This window comes from Glandiceps talaboti, chromosome 9 (genome assembly GCF_964340395.1).
Source record: "Glandiceps talaboti chromosome 9, keGlaTala1.1, whole genome shotgun sequence".
NCBI classification, from domain to species: Eukaryota; Metazoa; Hemichordata; class Enteropneusta; family Spengelidae; genus Glandiceps; species Glandiceps talaboti.
Genome location: NC_135557.1, coordinates 9,089,849 through 9,109,314, shown reverse-complemented (window position 1 = coordinate 9,109,314; position 19,466 = coordinate 9,089,849).

Sequence of the window (19,466 nt, the reverse complement as noted above, 5' to 3'; positions counted from 1 at the left end):
GATTTGCAGGAAGGGGAACGATTCGATTGAGCTCCACAATCGATTACAGCCGAATATCAAAGTTCTTTCGAGTGTTTGTATTTCAGCCAGACTTGTCCTCGCAGCGCATCCAAAACCCGTCGGTCAGCCTCAAGCTCTCCTCGGCCATCTGACAAGTATGGATACAATACAAATATGGATACAATACATATGCACCTATATACATTGTATGTATGTGTACCTATCTATATAACATATGGATACATATCTATACAGCGTAGATGTACCTTTCTATACAATGTATGTGTACCTATGGATACAATACATATGCACCTATATACATTGTATGTGTACCAATATATACAATGTATGTGTACCTATCTATACATTGTATTTGTACCTACCTGTAAAATGTGTGTACCTATCTATAAAGTGTGTTTACCAATCTATCTAATGTATATTTACCTATTGATACAATATGTCTATATTGTAATACCATTAAATTCATTCAATCGTGTACATCGGCTTACAAATGACTCAGGAAATCTACACACCATTCAAAACAAGACAATGTAAACATTGGTGTAGCGACGAAATTAACAAAACAAGAAAATGAAAACTGAACACCATCCAGTTACACCATTCTGGAATTCATCCGTTTTGACATAAGATAATTTATCTATGTATGCCTAAATAAACCATGCAACTAAAGGGACCTTATGACCCATTGTTTGGCAGGTACATCAATCAGTTCTTACATCTCCATCATCATTCTGTATATGTAGCTACAAATAGACATATATTCATTTTAAACGAGAATTAACAGGACAGCATTATCATACAAAATGAAACCTTTGTTCTTTTGACTATGCCTTTAACTACTGTCACTACACAGTTTGAGTAATCTAATAAAAGTGTTAACACTCTTTTACATGTCTACATCTGCATGCCAAACTGCGAGTTATATTTGTTGTGCTAAACTGCAAATGTCTTACTTGACAAGCTACAAAATATATGTATACTTAACTATACAGTGTATGTGTACCTATCTAAACAATGTACATATACCAATCTGTACTATGTATATGTACATATCTACACCATGTATGTGTACTTATCTATACAGTTTATGTGTACTTATCCTTACAGTATATATGTTACACCCAAACTGTGAAATTGTCCAATTCATGAAATGAATGGGTAACTTTGCCCAGTTCATGAAATAGTTAATCGTGTTGCCCAGGTTATGAAGTGGGTATGGTAAGATATGCCCAGTACAAGAAATGAGCATCTTCTGTAGAACACACACACACACACACACAATACATATCAATCAAACAAACAACTTTATTATCATGTATTTCAAAAATGACTTTATGGCTATATTATGCCAGGAACATCCACCACTTCTTACATATTCATCATCATTCTGTATATGTAGCTACAAATAGACATACATTCATTTTAAACGAGTCTCAACAGGACAGCATTAAATACGAAATGAACCCTTGTTCTTTTGACAACGCCTTTAACTGCTGTCAGTAGACAGTTTGAGTAATCTAATAAAAATGTTAAAACTCTTTTAACTCTTGTAGATTACGATCTCAAAAGGTGAAATTAAATTTTTGGGGCAAGAGTTTTGAACTTTATTGATTGTCGAACTTTATTAAAAACACAAGCTACACTGAATTATAATAAACTAAGAATTGTGAAGTGATGAGTTTGTAAATACATGATAATATAGTAGTTTGAGTATTATTCTATTTTGTGTGTGTCTTATAAAAGATGCTCATATTTCATGTACCGGGTACATCTTACCATACCCACTTCATAACCTGGGCAACACGATTGACTATTTCATGAACTGGGCAAAGTTACCTACCCTTTTCATGAATTGGGCAATTTCACAGATTAGTTGCAACATACATATATATAATGTACATGTACTTATCTATACAGTGTATGTGTACCTATTTATACAATCACTATACGAAAAGTCCTATTTGACGATGTCTTTCCACTCAAAGTTTGAGCAGAGGATGTGTAAATGTTGCGAGTATGAGATGAAGTTCCACCTTTGACTTAATTTATCTACTGTATTCTCTCTCCTGGGGGTTGTATACAGTCAGAGGTGGTACTGCGTCTCTTACTACCTCTGGACATAGATGGTGGTAAGATGGGTCACAGGTAAGGTAAAGGTTGGGTAAAGGTGGGTAAGTTTGACTTTTCGTGTAGTGAATGTATGTGTATGTGTACCTATCTATACAGTGTATTGTTACGACGCTGAATTAGGCAGCTGCAAGATATTGACCTCTATTCAGTGGTAAACTCAAACCCGCTTGGTCAGCCGTCTCAGAGGTACCGGTCTCCTAAGAGACTCACAACGACTCAAATATTACTTTTGGGTTGAATGACTCATACGATTTGCAGCAAGGGGAACGATTCGATTGAGCTCCACAATCGATTACAGCCGAATATCAAAGTTCTTTCGAGTGTTTGTATTTCAGCCAGACTTGTCCTCGCAGCGCATCCAAAACCCGTCGGTCAGCCTCAAGCTCTCCTCGGCCATCTGACAAGTATTTCTTGAGACAAATTCCATTGCTCTTAAATCGCATACGTCATCAACATTTTATTTAAAACATTGTTCATTCCGTAATACAAATATGGTTAACAAACAAGTTGTTTACAACAAAAGTTACTCTCTTATCCTTATTTAGTAAATGTTTATCAATATAATTAATTCAGCTCAGCAATAGACAGTTTATTGAACCTGTCTAGAATAGTCTTAGCTAAATAGCTGTCGATTCAATTGGGACACAATTTATCACTCTGTGATGACATGTGGCCTCCACTTATCCTTATCACTAGTGTCTTCTTGTCAATTGTAGAATACTGAACAATTACTTGACACAATTGTTTACGATGTGTGACTCGTAACAGTATATGTACATATTTATGCAGTGTATGTATACCTATATATATAGTGTATGTGCACCTCTCATGTGTGTGGAGGGGGGGGGTCCCAGGGGTCCCTTAGAAGTCCTGAAGGCTTTTTACTTTTACTTTTAAAATATTTTCAAATTGTACAAGACAGCACCAACATGTAGCAGGCAACTACACAGGGTAGAAATACCTTTGAAATATATGTTGATAGCATCTTAATAGTAAGATATATGGGAAGAGCTTAAGACTGTGATGTGTCAACCTCAAGTGGATGGTCCAAGGGGTCTCCCCCTAGAAGCCTTGGTGATCTTTTTCTGTGAAAAATGTCAATATTGAGAATATCCAGACACTTTTAGACAATACGTTCCAAGTTTTGCAAGACAAAACCAACATGTAAAAAGCAACTATTTTTTAAAATATAGTTGGATAGCAACGTGACAGTAAGAGGTAGGGGCAAGCTTGAAACTTGAATGTGGCCACCTCATGTAGGAATCCTAAGGGTCTTCCCCTAAAAGCCCTATAAGATGTTCTTTTAGTTTTAAAGCCAATGTTAGGCTATTAAGACCCTTTCAAGCAATTACCTCCAACCTTTACAAAACAGCACCATCAAGTATCACAAGTTACTCTTTATAACTTACCTAGAGTTGAAAAATGTTCTTAAAAATTTAGATGGTATCACTAAAGTAAAGGTCAGCACATGTACATCTGATGGTAGTATCATCGGTAGAGGAAATTTGGAGTTTTAAGGCAATTCTAGACTATCTTGGAAAACATTTCTGAGAACAATGTAATACCATTATGACAGTAAAAGTTTGGTGCATCTGATATTTGGTTGAATGCATGAGTGACCTTTAGGGTGAGGGAGCCCTTGGGGGTTTCTCCTAACAAATCTGGAGGGTTTTTTTCTATTATGGCAATAGTAAGGTTATTCATAACCTGTGAGGTAATATTTCCAAGCTTTGAAAAGGTAAAGTAAATGTGTTAAAGTAAATGAGTTTTCCATGTCACATAACAATGGGCTTTTTCTTAATATTGCATTAATATTGAATGTATAGTAAAGTCACTGGTATGTTAGAGAACATTAGGTGGTCATATCTAGTGTATAATAGAACCTGGAATCTGGTGAGATGTGGTAATTTGTAGTGTCAATAACATGTAGTGTCCGAAATAGAAAGTGTAGCAATCTCCTCTGTCAATTTCATACTGAGGAGTAAAAATAATTTAGATTAACTTCTTTTATAAACCAAAATGAAGAGTACCATTACGAAACATTCAAGTTCACTTTCGCCACAAAGTGGAATTTGAGAAGCATTGATTGTGGAACAGCCAAGCATTTACATGACATGTTCTGTAGCTAGTGTTGTAGCTAGGTAATACATGTATACGTATATGTATATGTATAGTTATGTTTGAACTCTACATGAAGTAATATTAAAGAATTGATGTAAGAAACAGTGACAAGAATAAATATTTAAACGTACCACATTTCAAATAAAGCTATATGCCATTGTAGAAAAGGGTGTTTTTTCCATCACAATTCGAAATAAAATGACCCCCCCCCCCTCCTCCTTCATCCACAATTTTCAAAACAGCATAACACCTTACTGCCAATTTTGAAAGCAAGGTGACCTCCCCCACTAATCAAACCCCCACCTCCAGGCCGGGGAAACTGACCGGTCCATAATGTGCCACTTAAAATGAATTGACTTTATGGCTATATTATGTCAGCAACATCAATCACTTCTTACATATTCATCATTATTCTGTATATGTAGCTACAAATAGACATACATTCATTTTAAACGAGTCTCAACAGAACAGCATTACATACGATTTGAAACCTTTGATCTTTTGACAACGCCTTTAACGACTGTCAGTACACAGTTTGAGTAATCTAATAAATATGTTAAAACTCTATTAACTATCTACTTCTGCATGCCAAACTTCGAGATATATTTGCTATGCAATATATGTGTACACATATATACAGTGTATGTGTACATGTGTATACAATGTATGTGTACTTATCTATACAGTATACTATACTATAGAGAGGATGTACAACTTTGGGGAGTATGATGCGAATTTCCACCTTTGAGTTAATTTACTCACGGTGATCTCTCCCTTGGGGGTCTGTATACAGTCAAAAGTGGTACTGTGTCTCCTACTACCCCTGGAGAGAGGTGGTTGTTAGGTTTGACACGGGTAGGGTAAAGGTTGGGTAAAGGTGGATAAATTAGATTGTTGGTGTAGTGAATGTATGTGTACCTATATATAGAGTGTATGTGGACCTACGTATACAGTTTATATGTACCTATATATGCAGTGTAATATATACGGCTCGATATAGTTTATGTGCACCTTTGTATATTGTGTAAGTGTACATATGTATAGTGTATGTGTACATATGTATACATTGTATGTATACCTATCCATACAGTGTATGTATGTGTACCTATCTATATAACATATGGATACATATCTATACAGCGTAGATGTACCTTTCTATACAATGTATGTGTACCTATGGATACAATACATAATGCACCTATATACATTGTATGTGTACCAATATATACAATGTATGTGTACCTATCTATACATTGTATTTGTACCTACCTGTAAAATGTGTGTACCTATCTATAAAGTGTGTTTACCAATCTATCTAATGTATATTTACATATTGATACAATATGTCTATATTGTAATACCATTAAATTCATTCAACCGTGTACATCGGCTTACAAATGACTCAGGAAATCTACACATCATTTAAAACAAGACAATGCAAACATTGGTTTAGAGACGAAATTAACAAAACAAGAAAATGAAAACTGACAACCATCCAGTTACACTATTCTGGAATTCATCCGTTTTGACATATTAAGATGATTTATCCATGTATGCCTAAATAAACCATGCAACTAAACGGACCTTATGACCCATTGTTTGGCAGGTACATCAATCAGTTCTTACATCTCCACCATTATTCTGTATATGTAGCTACAAATAGACATATATTCATTTTAAACGAGAATTAACAGGACAGCATTATCATACAAAATGAAACCTTTGTTCTTTTGACTATGCCTTTAACTACTGTCAGTACACAGTTTGAGTAATCTAATAAAAGTGTTGATACTCTTTTACATGTCTACTTCTGCATGCCAGACTGCGATAAATTTGCTGTGCTAAACTGCAAATATCTGACTTGACAAGCTACAAAATATATGTATACTTAACTATACAGTGTATGTGTACCTATCTAAACAATGCACATATACCAATCTGTACTATGTATATGTACATATCTACACCATGTATGTGTACTTATCTATACAGTGTATGTATACCTGTGTATACAATGTATGTGTACTTATCTATACAGTATATATGTTACACCCAAACTGTGAAATTGTCCAATTCATGAAATGAGTGGGTAACTTTGCCCAGTTCATGAAATAGTTGATCGTGTTGCCCAGGTTATGAAGTGGGTATGGTAAGATATTCCCAGTACATGAAATGAGCATCTTTTGTACAACACACACACACACACACACACACACACACACACACACACACACACACACACACACACACACACACACACAATACATATCAATCAAACAACTTTATTATCATGTATTTCAAATGTCATCATTTCACAATTCCTATTTTATTATAATTCAGTGTAGCTTGAGTTTTTAATATAGTTTGATAATCAACGCCCCAGTTCAAAACTCTTGCCCCCAAAATTAATTTCGCCCCTTTCAGATCGTAATCTATACTCTCGTTTGTATAATGTTGACTATTTCATGAACTGGGAAAAGTTACATGCACATTTCATGAAGTGGGCAATTTCACAGATTGGGTGTAACATATGCACTGTATGAGTACCTATCTATACTGTGTATATGTACCCATCTGCACAATATATATGTAACTATATATACAATGAATGTGCACTTGTCTATAGAGTGCATGTGCACCTATCTATACAGTGTGTGTGTATGTGTGCGTGCCTATTTATACAGTGTATGTGTGCATATTTGTACAGTGTATGTGTACATATCTATACACTGAGTGAGTGCCTAATTATACAATCACTATACGAAAAGTCCTATTTGACCATGTCTTTCCACTCAGGGTAAAGTTTGAGCACAGGATGTATAACTATTGGACACTCAGGGTAAAGTTTGAGCACAGGATATATAACTATTGGGCGTATGAGACGAATTTCCACCTTCGAGTTAATTTACTCATGATGATCTCTCCCCTGGGGTCCTGTATACAGTCAAAAGTGGTACTGCATCTCGTACTACCCCTGTACAGAGATTGTGGTTAGGTTTGACACAGGTAGGGTACAGGTTGGGTAAAGGTGGGTAAATTAGACTGTTCGTGTAGTGAATGTATGTGTACTTATATATCAAGTGTATGTGTATGTGTACCTATCTATACAGTGTATGTATACCTCTTTATATAGTTTATGTGCATCTTTGTATATTGTGTAAGTGTACACATGTATAGTGTATGTGTACATATGTATACATTGTATGTATACCTATCCATACAGTGTATGTATTTGTACCTATCAATATAACATATTGATACATATCTTTACACCGTAGATGTACATTTCTATACAGTGTATGTGTACCTATCTATACATTGTATTTGTACCTACATGTACAATGTGTGTACCCATCTATACAGTGTTTACCTATGTATATAGTGTATTTTTACCTATTTATACAATATGTCTATATTGTAATACCATTAAATTCATTCAATCGTGTACATCGGCTTACAATTGACTTGGGAAACCTACACACGATTCAAAACAAGACAATGTAAACATTGGGGTAGCGACGAAATTAACAAAACAAGAAAATGAAAACTGAACACCATCCAGTTACACCATTCTGGAATTCATTCGTTTTGACATATTAAGATGACTGATCTATGTATGCCGAAATAAACCATACAACTAAACGGACCTTATGACCCATAGTATGGCAGGTACATTCATCAGTTCTTACATCTCTACCATCATTCTGTATGTGTAGCTACAAATAGACATACACCCATTTTAAATGAGTCTCAACAGGACAATATTAAAATGAATAGAGTGTATTATGTCCAATGTACAAGAAAGTTAAATCTTGTGTTCTATCAACTGGATGTATCAGAGAATGTAGGTGCTGCGTCCAACAAAGTTCACTACTTTCTTCTCTTTTATTTAGTATTTAAAAAAATGAAATGAGTGATACTCTGAGTAGCAACAATCGATTTGCCAGTGCGATTATCGGTCTCATTATGATGATGTATGTACTATTTGCGACCAACATAATTGTTTTTAGGTGGGATGGGAGCCTTAGATAATATGAGAAATAGTTTTACAGTGGTGAGCAAGTTAAGAAATCTTCCTCTCAAAGCTATCTCGGTATAGTATAATTCAAAACCTCGCCCCCAAAAAATTTAAATGCTCAAGCCACTGGAGCTATTTTTAGCTTCTACAAATATGCAACTTTGCCTGTTATAATTGTTTTTAAAATCAAAATTCTTCCAAATCTCTGTTATGGTTCTGGAGTTTAGGGATTCTATCCACGGGTGATGGAGAAAAAAATCCACAACAACATCCTACGTTATATATTCCGACTATACAACAATATAACAATTGTTGGACTCTATAAATGAAAAAAAATGGATAGAGTTGTTGTGAAGGAGACATCCTTGTATATAAATGTTATCTTTTCTTCTGAACCTTTTTTTATCAATGAGAGGGTAGGGTTTTTTCTCAATGACTTTATTTTCAGAATCACTACCATCAGAATTGTCATTCATGAAGAACCACTCAATTTCGTGTTCACAGTCCTGTCCCCTTTCTTCATCGGAGCAAGCACTCGCTGCCACCTGCTCCAACATGGAGACATATGTGTGAAAATGTGTAGGCTTGACATATGTGTCAAAATGTGTAGGCTTGACAAAAGGATAATCATTCTTTCCTTTGCTTTGAGTGTAACAGCATATATTTAAGTCAAGATGCGCGCATTCGTTCTCAAGTGGATTGAAGAACTTGAAGAACATCCCCAAGCTTATATGAAGACCTGGTATGGCAACCTGCAATTTTGATTTTGAAAAAAATCTGTAAGATGATAGGAAAATTGCAATTCATTCATCGATATTATTTTTCAAATACTGGATATTTCCAAACGCAGAATACCTACATCTTTGAAATGAATGAAATCGTTTTATTGTTGTGACTCCATCAGTAACCAAACTGTGTATATTATTACGTTCAATTCATTTTTTTTAAATCATCAAATTTGTTCACATTATTTCATATTGACATTACAAATAACGCGGGGAAATTTGTACAGCTCTTGTAATTGTAAATCGTAACCATGGTGTTAGATTCTTCTTGTCCAGTAAACAGGATTAGTAGTAGTAGTAGTAGTAGTTGTTGATGTTGTTGTTGTTGTTGTTGTTGTTGTTTTTGTTGTTGTAGTAGTAGTAGTAGTAGTAGTAGTAGTAGTAGTAGTAGTAGTAGTAGTAGTAGTAGTAATAGTAGTTAAGAAGACAAGAAAATGTAAACCTCAATTTCAAAAGACAAATTACACTACCACCCAGTTACATCATTGTCATCCATTCTTACAAAATAAAATGTATGTATGTTTTCGTAAAATAACTACAATTTTGAATAGCTTCATAATACTACAGCTAAAATGAAAGAACTTTTATGGCCATGTCATGTCAGGAACATCCATCACTTCTTACATATTCATCACCGTTCTGTATTCTGTAGCTACAAATAGACATACATTCATTTTAAACGAGTCTCAACAGGACAGCATTAGATAAAAATTGAAACCTTTGCTCTTTTGACTCCGCCTTTAACTACTGTCAGTACACAGTGTGGGTAAATATGGTCTATTTCTGGATGCGAAGTCAGGAGATATTTACATTTGCCTTGCTAAGCTGAAAATATCTGCCTTGACAAGCTATAAAGTGTCAGAAAACTTACATACTATTTAAAACAAGACAATGTAATCAATAAGGTAGAGAATCAATTAACAAGACAAGAAAATGAAAACTTCAAATTCAAAAGACAAGATACACTACCACACTGTGCAATATCTTACCCACAACTCTCTCTAATTGGTATGCGTGGATGTTCCTCATTTTATAACTTATTCAATAACCCATATTTGTCAACATTTTAAGCATAGTAATAACGTTTAATCAATATGTAACAAAAGTATGTTTGTACTTTATCAAAAATAAAGATCTAAATTTTGTATAAAATGTGCTAACAACTAAATGAAACATGTACTGTTCACAAAACACTTTTCAATGTCACATCACTAACTTGGGTAGACAGTGTGTATGATGAGTTATAGTATGTACATTTCTTTTGTCATACCAATTCAAATAAATCTATATCTCTCGCATCGTCATAACAGGTGCATATATTTTCCTTAGTTTTGCTGAAAATATTTTTCATGTCTTTCATGGAAATCTGTTGAAATATTTATAAAAATTGCTACTCATTCTACAATAACTCATCGATACCAGAACCAATGGAAATATGTATTCAGAAACTCATCAGTGTCAATTCTAAGTTTTAAAAATGGCAAAACTATTCTTACAAAATCCTGTACACAGGTGAGATTTGTCTGACTTCAAGGAGATGTTGTCCAACAGTGCAAATCAGAGAGAGTTGTATATGTATTCCAGGTAAAATATTTGTTAAAAAAAATAATGTACATTATGGTTAAACATATTTTCTAAAGCATTACTTGATTTGCTTGCTAAAAAGGACTTTTGAATTTAGAATTGTCTGTAAGACCCCCCCCCCTCACCACCCCAGGATGTGGATATATCGGTATCAAGCTCTTCACCCTACCTCTAACTGTCAAGATGATATTTAAAAATATATATATAAACATATTTCCACCCTACGTACTTGCTAATTAAATGTTGTACGGTGGCCCCAAAGTGACAATACAAAACTTGAATTCTTTGGGCAACCTTTCTTTCTAAAGAACACACGTTTAGTTCTTTGAATTCTTGAAAGGAAACATTTCTTTTTCGAGAGTAAACTTTTAATTCTTTGAACAAAGCCTTTTCCCCAAAGAACAATCTTTGAATTCTTAAATGGAAACTTTTATTTTTCGAAAGTAAACTTTTAATTCTTTGAACAAAACCTATCCTTCCAAAGAACAAACTTTTAATTCTTTGAACAAAGTCTTTTCCCCAAAGAACAATCTTTGAATTCTTAAATGGAAACTTTTAATTTTCATGAGTAAACTTTTAATTCTTTGAAACAAAACTTTTGTTTCATAAGAACAACTTCTAATTCTTGAAAGGAATCTTTTCTTTTTTTAGTGTATATCTTTTAATACAAAATATTTACATCCCAGGAACAATTCTTTGCATATTCTGTATTAAACTTTTGTCTTTCAAGAACAAACTTATAATACTATGAACAAAACCTTTGTTTTCAAAGAGAAATCCTTATTTTCTGATTTGCTAATCACTCTTCAATTCAAGTAAATTTGAAATTCAAAGTCAAAACTAAATTTCATGGTACCGGTAACGTTTAATTTCAATATGTTAAACTCTATACCTATGAGGGCGCAATTTAAGTTTCGTCGACAACTCTGTGTGGGTGTATTGAATATAAATTATTAGCATGCAAACTCTCCTTTGTGATGACACAATCTTTTTTTACACACTGCAAACTCTTTTAATGGCAGCGGAAGTGACGTTATCCTACAATTCCTTGGACCAGTAGCAGCATTACACATACCTGGCGACATCAGCTAAGACGAGAGACAGCCATGCTATGGTGCTATCAGACCTGATTGAGTGACCCTGCCTCCCGGGTCCTGCCTGTCACACTACTACTATCCGTGGATTGAGATAATATTACATGAGAGATGCGATGGCGTCGATGTCACAACAAGACCCCAATTTACCTTCCTACCTTTCTGAAGTTCCTATCTTTTCTGATGTCAACATTATCGTATTTCGCTGGTATTTCTCATGTTATACCACAGTACCTACAAGTACAACAATGGACGCATGATAAGAAATGTGAGAAATCGTAGCTTAGTCCCCCGGTTTTTGTCCATTCTCAAACACACAGGCAGTAATCAGTAAGCGAGGGAACATTGAATGGTACGATAATATGAGAAGTCTACCAGTGGAAATTTACGACTCCCTCAGTTGTAATTTTTGTACTGTGTACTTTACATGTATTTTATTCTCTTGCATAGATCTATGTAAAATCAAATGAGGTCCGACATTCTCCACCCGGTACAAGTCACAAGGCCACGGACACAGGTTTATAGAGAATTTTTTATGCCTTAATATACTAGGTTTTTTACCTCTAGATCTTTTTTTTTCTGGGCTTCGATTGTGCAAGTTGGGGGAAGTCGGTTCTTTTTGTGTTTTTTGAATCCCAACGGTATACCATTATCAACCACAAGACTGACAACGTTCTGTAATTATATCATTAGCTTTACGTATACAGTTGTTACCATAGCAACTGTCGGTTAGCAGTTCGGAAAGTATTTTTGTTTTGTAATCGAACCTTGTTTGCAATTGTTTTGTTGAATAAATGCCACTCCCACTATGGGGCACATGGCTTTCACTATGGACACCTGGCTTACACCTCAATCGAGTTGATCATGAGTGCAAGTTTGTATGTTGTAGTATTGGTGAAACATACATGTATGTATATGGTATACATGTCATGAAGCTCCAGTGAATAGAGCACGTCCGATAGATCAGTGACAGTTTGCTCGATATCAGAACACATTTTTCCCCGAGTCAGCACATACATCAGACCACATCAGACCTGTAAAAGTAGTTCTTATCGGATACACATTCTGTAACGTCACACTGACCACGTAACATTGTACTATTCCATGTGAGTGGCCAGACTAGCAAACTGAGACCAGCCTTTTTTTAACATGGTTGATAAATCAACGGATTTAGATGCAAGGATTATATAAAGGTAAGTTACACAGCAGAGTTAACCTTTGAAATCGTATGTGAAAACAATGTAATGTGTGTAAATTAATGAGTTTGCGCTGTATGCTGGAATTCTCTAGTGCTCTTGTTGGTTGACATATTTGGATAATATTACTTCCGTTTTTGAAGTAGCATCATAATCACAGTTTACTTGTAAATGTTCCTGGCATCCACTGGTCTACTATTCAAGCAGTTTTCAACACCAAGTTGAACTTTTGCAAGGATTTCTGCTTTTTTGGATCTCAGAAGTAAAGTCTCCCTGTTTATTAATAACTCTACTCGCAGCTGTGGAAGAATGTCATCCCTATTCTACACCAGGTTTGCCCTAATTTCAATTGGAAAGACACTAGCCTTGTAGAAAATTCATCGCTGTAAAAATGTAAATTCCTCCACCCGGAAGAGACTAAACTCACTGAATGTCTGCCAAACACCTTCAACAAGCCAGGCTGTGATGTTAATAAATTCAAACAGCGCCAACATCCAAGATTGGTTACATCTCGACTGACACCAACTGTCAATAGTGGTCAAACTGTTACAAATTATCAGTCCCAGGTCAACATTCCACTTCTCTCCACAACAAAGCCTTCTCATCACCTACGCAATAACATTGATGCATGTATGCTAAATCGTAGATCCATCCGAAAAAAACTACATAGATTACTGACTCTGTCATAGAAAACAACATCGATCTAGCACTTTTAAATGAAACTTGGTTATCACAGGATGAGACAGACCATTTCACAATGGGGGAGGTCACCCACATGGCTATCACTTACTTCATGTACTCAGAATTATGTGCAAGGTAGGCGGTGTGGCAGTACTACATAAACTTGGTCTGAAGATCACTAAGGTCAATCAACCGCCTACATTCAAGTCCTTTGAGTACATTGAAACTAACCTAACTTAATACCAATCAGAACATTGGAAGATATTTTTTATCTAGAGACCACCAAGTTCTGAGAAGAATGGGTGAACATCGACTCTATGCTTTGATGAATTCTCAGACTTTATTTCAAATTTGTCCATGTTAACTTCTAGATTACTGATCACAGGTGACTTTAACATGCACGTCGATAATCAGAATGACTATCGATAACTCTGCAAACTGAACTCAGCATGTCACCCTTCCAACTAATCAACATGGCCATATATTGGATCTTGTAATCATACCATCATCCAAGTCAATTGTTGAGTCAGTGAGCATAGCTGATCCTGTAATATCTGACCACTATGCATGCTGTTCACTTTAAGTTATCATTTGCAATGCCTTTGCCAACAAAAATGAAGAAAATGGTTACCTTGAGAAAATACAAGAACATTGACATGACACATTTTCCCAGTGATCTTCATGGCTCACTATAAATCACCAACCCAGCATCATCATTACCAGAGTTACTTCACCAGTATAATGATACTTTGTAGAACCTGGCAGACAAACATGTACCATTGTAGGCTATAAATCTGACAGTCAGAAGCAATACACCGTGGTTTACAGAGGACATCATACGTGAAGAACGAAAAAGAAGGCAAGCAGAAAAGGAGGAAGCCACGTCTGACAGTACACATAGATATTTACAAGACTTACTGTAGTAATGTTACCCAGCTAATTGAATCCAGTAAAACTGACTACTATACTTCCTTAATCAAAGAGAAGGAATCCGACCAAAAAGCCCTATTTGCAGTAATAAACACCATCCTCCACAAGTCAAAGGAAATGTCACTACCTATTCAACCTAGTTCCTCCGAATCACTTGCCAACAATTTTTCAGAGTTCTTCATCTAAAAAAATGAGGAGAATCAGATCAGAATTTAACCCCCCCCCCCCCCTGTCAACGTAATAAACTAAACATCACCTAAGGACAAGAATTCAATTACAAACAAACTCTCTACATTCAAACCACCGACTGAAGATGAAATCTGTATGACCACTCAATACTTACATCAAGTTTAGCAGATGAGTGTCCGACACAGCACTTGCTTGGTTCATATCATGTATTACAGATCGCTACCAGTCATTAAATATACAAGGTACGTCATCAGAACCACATGTGCTGGTTTCCTCAAAGCTCTGTGTTGGGACCCATTCTCTTTACAATATACACCTCACCTCTTGGAAATGTCATCCTTAATAGCTAGGTCGACTTTCAACTGTATGTTGACGATACCCCAGTGCTTTAAATTCCAAAACATGACTAACACTGTTCCGCTTATGGAATCAACTGTAACAGAAATCCACAAATGGATGAACTGCAACTTATTGAAACTCAGTTCAGACAAAACAGAAGTCATTTTCTTTTGATCACCCTAGACTCTATCAAAGATCAACAAAGCATCGATAGTAGTGAAATCACTCCTGTTGCGAAAGTACGAGACTTTTGAGCTACCTTGGACAGAATAACGAGCATGGATGACCACGTTAATCAAGTATGTAAATTTGCATACTAAATATTAGAAAAACATAAATATTAGAAAAATGATGAAGTACATGACACAGGTAGCAACTGTACATCGTGTTCATGCATATAATCGTAAAATGACACGATTAAAAATGAACTTGTTTGCATTTACCTGTGAAATATACAGAGTGAAACTTCAGAGTTAGTAAGCAGTTCAAAATTTCTTTCGTGTACTCTTACATCACTACTATTTTATTTCTTATTTTAAATTTGGGATAAAATGAAAAATAAATAACACAAAATACGAAACACTTCACTTTCGCTGAAACGAAAATCTGCATGCCTCATGTAACATTAATTATGCTCAACAAATATTTCTCTTTCATACACAATACTCTTGATCAATACTATGATGTTTGCTTTCCTGAAATACTTTTGTTTGTATATGAAAACAAAAAGCAAAAACATAAAATACAAAATATTCATCCTGTATTAGCTAGGTCAAAAACACATTTGTCATCTGCAAATTGAATTGCGCCCTCTTGTGTAAGTTGGCGCATTGCAAATTATCCTATCACGCAACGGTACACAGTAATATGCGGAACGGTGAGAGAAGGGTACAACGAAATTTCACACAAACCCTGACCTGTCTTTTGAAAACTCCTTTGGGAATGTTGATTGCTAAAGTCAACGAATACATAACAATAGAAACTCTGCCAAGCGCAGCGTACCTTTTCAGATGTGTTGCTGATATTTACTTCACGTTATTTTGAAATTTAAAAGTGATAAATATTCGGTGAAGACTACATTATACTGTGATATAAAGGCCATAGTTGAATCTGCTGCATGAGTTCATATCGTTGAAACCCTACGTCTGTACGTAGTTGCAGGATACCTAGTATTCAATGAGCTTGTGAGGGCTACATACACGTATTTGCGTGAAAATAATCTCTACGTTTAAATAGCAAAAGGTATGTAGAACTGAAGCTAATAGTTAGCGTACATTCTCGTAAATTACTAAATGTCAGAGGAAGTTGGTCAAAGGTGTCCGCCAGTAAATTTACCTTCTGACATTGGTCGATAATATCGTCACCTTGCTGAAGTTTGAGATATGCGTCATCGAATTTTGTCAACTCAATACATGATTTGGAATCCTTTAAAATGTCCTTCAGTTTGCTTTTGTGTGATGATCATTAGCTTTTCTCTTGAAACATGGAACGTCTGCATACTTCATCTGTTGATTTCTGACATTTGCTCTTCTTTCGATGGTTCTAGCTCTTGTTTCATCGAAAAAAACATTGCTGGAGTTTAATTGTTTAGTCATGCTTCTGTCACCAAAAGCCGAAATACGTCAGCAACAGCGATTTTTTTTAATTTGAAAAACTTGATGGTTGTTACAGTGGACGTGGCAAAGCATAGACTGAACCAGCCCCCAGTTCTTACTATCAATCAAAACCATGTGATATACCATCACGGCACCAGCACGAAACACCGAAATAATAATTTCTCTTATACGGTGTACCATGAGAAGTTACATATCTTGAGAGAGAGAGAGAGAGAGAGAGAGAGAGAGAGAGAGAGAGAGAGAGAGAGAGAGAGAGAGAGAGAGAGAGAGAGACAGACAGACAGACAGACAGACAGACAGACAGACAGACAGACAGACAGACAGACAGAGACAGAGGGAGAGAGAAATGCGGAAACCCATATCCCAGTCTCAAAGCTCCCTCTACAGCTTACTGTCAGAAGCTGTGAAACTGTATTCACGGGGTCAGTGACTTTTTGTCGGCCCAATGGAAAAAACACTGACAACCCACCCCCCCCCCATCCCCCACCCCCCCCAAGCTGGATAAACTGACAAGTCTATCTGAAAGTTTGAGCTCACCAGTTTTTAGTGTGTCACCATACCATAGCATAAAAACTGTCAATGGTGTTTATTTAATAGAAAATCAAACATGTATGAAATACGTAGTTTTCTAAATAAAATCTGTGTGTGATAGAACAGCAGCTGTTTACTCTCTGTATTACCCTGTGCGAAAACCAAACAGAAAATTGTGGCAACAAAAGTAGGTAATCAACATTGACGTAAAAAAATTCGGATATCTCAAAGAGGTAAAGAAAAAAAAAGTTGCCAGCATAGGCGAAGGAGAAAAAAAAATTCTCAGGCAAGCAGGTGGGAAAATGTATACTCCGTGTACGTTAGTCTGAGGAAGATCTACGTTCTATCGGCGATAGTGTACTCACTGAAACACTTCTTGTCGGGGTTAATATACTGACAACGTACACTATGCGTACTGGGATGTTCCGTCTATGGTAATATACGCTACGTAGATTTACTGTATAAGTGTGATCTGCGTTTGTGTATATTCAAGTACATCTCTGTACATTAAATCTACGAGTGCGTCGGCACACATATACATTTAGTAGATCCACTGTTTTGCCCAGTGAGATCTTGTATTAGAATATATATTGTGTGTAGGAACGAAAGAGTTTGCCCTTACGGAAAGCATTCAGGTTTACAGATATGTTCTACTGTATATCGTCTTGGTTATCGCTTCGTGGAACACCTTTGTCTTAACAGACAAAAGAATTTGAGCAATCCTGTAACTGTGCACTTCATTACTAACAGTCACAGTGCATCAGATATGTCTGTTTCAGGGGCTTGTAAGATTCTGGAAATGAAGATCAATTGAGGTTGAAGGAGGAAGAAATTATTTTCGATCTCGAAATTGTACAACCTAATGAGATTGATAGATTTGTACACCTTTCCCTAACATCTAAGTATGCTTATTCTATCTTTCAGGGTGAGTTTTCGGCTTCTTTTTGTTGTATTGGATTTTTATTATCTATGTTTTCTTTGTGAACTTTACTTGCGGTGTTCCACTCTGTTTCATACCACAGAGATATTGTCAGTTTGTAATCCACTTATACCTTGCCTTGGTATCTTTTGAAGAATATTCATTCGAAACGTCAGGATTGTATTTATTTTTCAGGACTGTTTTAATCGTTACATTTGCTCTCATACATACATACATACATACATACATACATACATACATACATACATACATGCACACATACATACATACATACATACATACATATCTGATTGCGTAAGTTTAAAATTCAGCATCACATAAATATCACCTTTCCTTTAGTATGTTATTTACAAACAGTTTTCACTTTTATTCAATTTTCAAATTCGTCACATTTTGATTGCCATAGTAAACAGATAAATTACCCAAAATTCATAAAATCAGCTCGTCCTTTTCTCATGTGCAGTGTTTGCAAAACGTGCATCCATAAAGTTTTAAACATTCTGCTAACGAACAGATAAACATGGGTTGAAGATATAACATTTGTCCATCATCCAACTTCCAGTTGATGGAAGTAATTAACCACACACACACATAGCATTATGATGTATGATCAATTTATTTGCTTATTAGCATACAAGGTAGGTTTAAAACAACATAATCTACAGCACAGAGATTAGAAGGATCTTGTAATTATATTCTTAACAATGTGAAGGAAAAAATACAATTTATCCGGAGACATATCAAGGCAACAGTAAACTATACTTTCTCAAACATGCATTCCACAAATCCTTTATTAATATTATAATATTAGTAAATTGTCTTATTCTAAGCAAGCAGAAATGGTGTTGAATGGGTCGAAACCAGGTAATGTCCATGGTTATACCTGAAACAATATAAGTAATGATTATATTAAAATTATTGGCACTTTATATTTATTGATGATGATAACTCAGACTGACATATACATAACAGTTCACATCGACGTCTGCCACAGAAATAAGTATGAATCTGAAAAACATGTTTCGTGAAGGCTTAATATATTGCATGCTTTCTTTACATAAATCTCAGGTGTGTTTTTTATGAGCAAATTGGTTCATCACAGCTTGAAGGACAACGTTTAATATTGCATAATATATTTCTTTAATGGCACATACAAACATTTTCTCCACTTTACTTTTAAGCACAACAGAATTCGAAAATATCGTAAACTATAGCATACCAAATGAGTTACTGGATTATCCAGGCACTAGTTTCTCACAGATATATCTTCTGCTATTTGAACAACCATGAT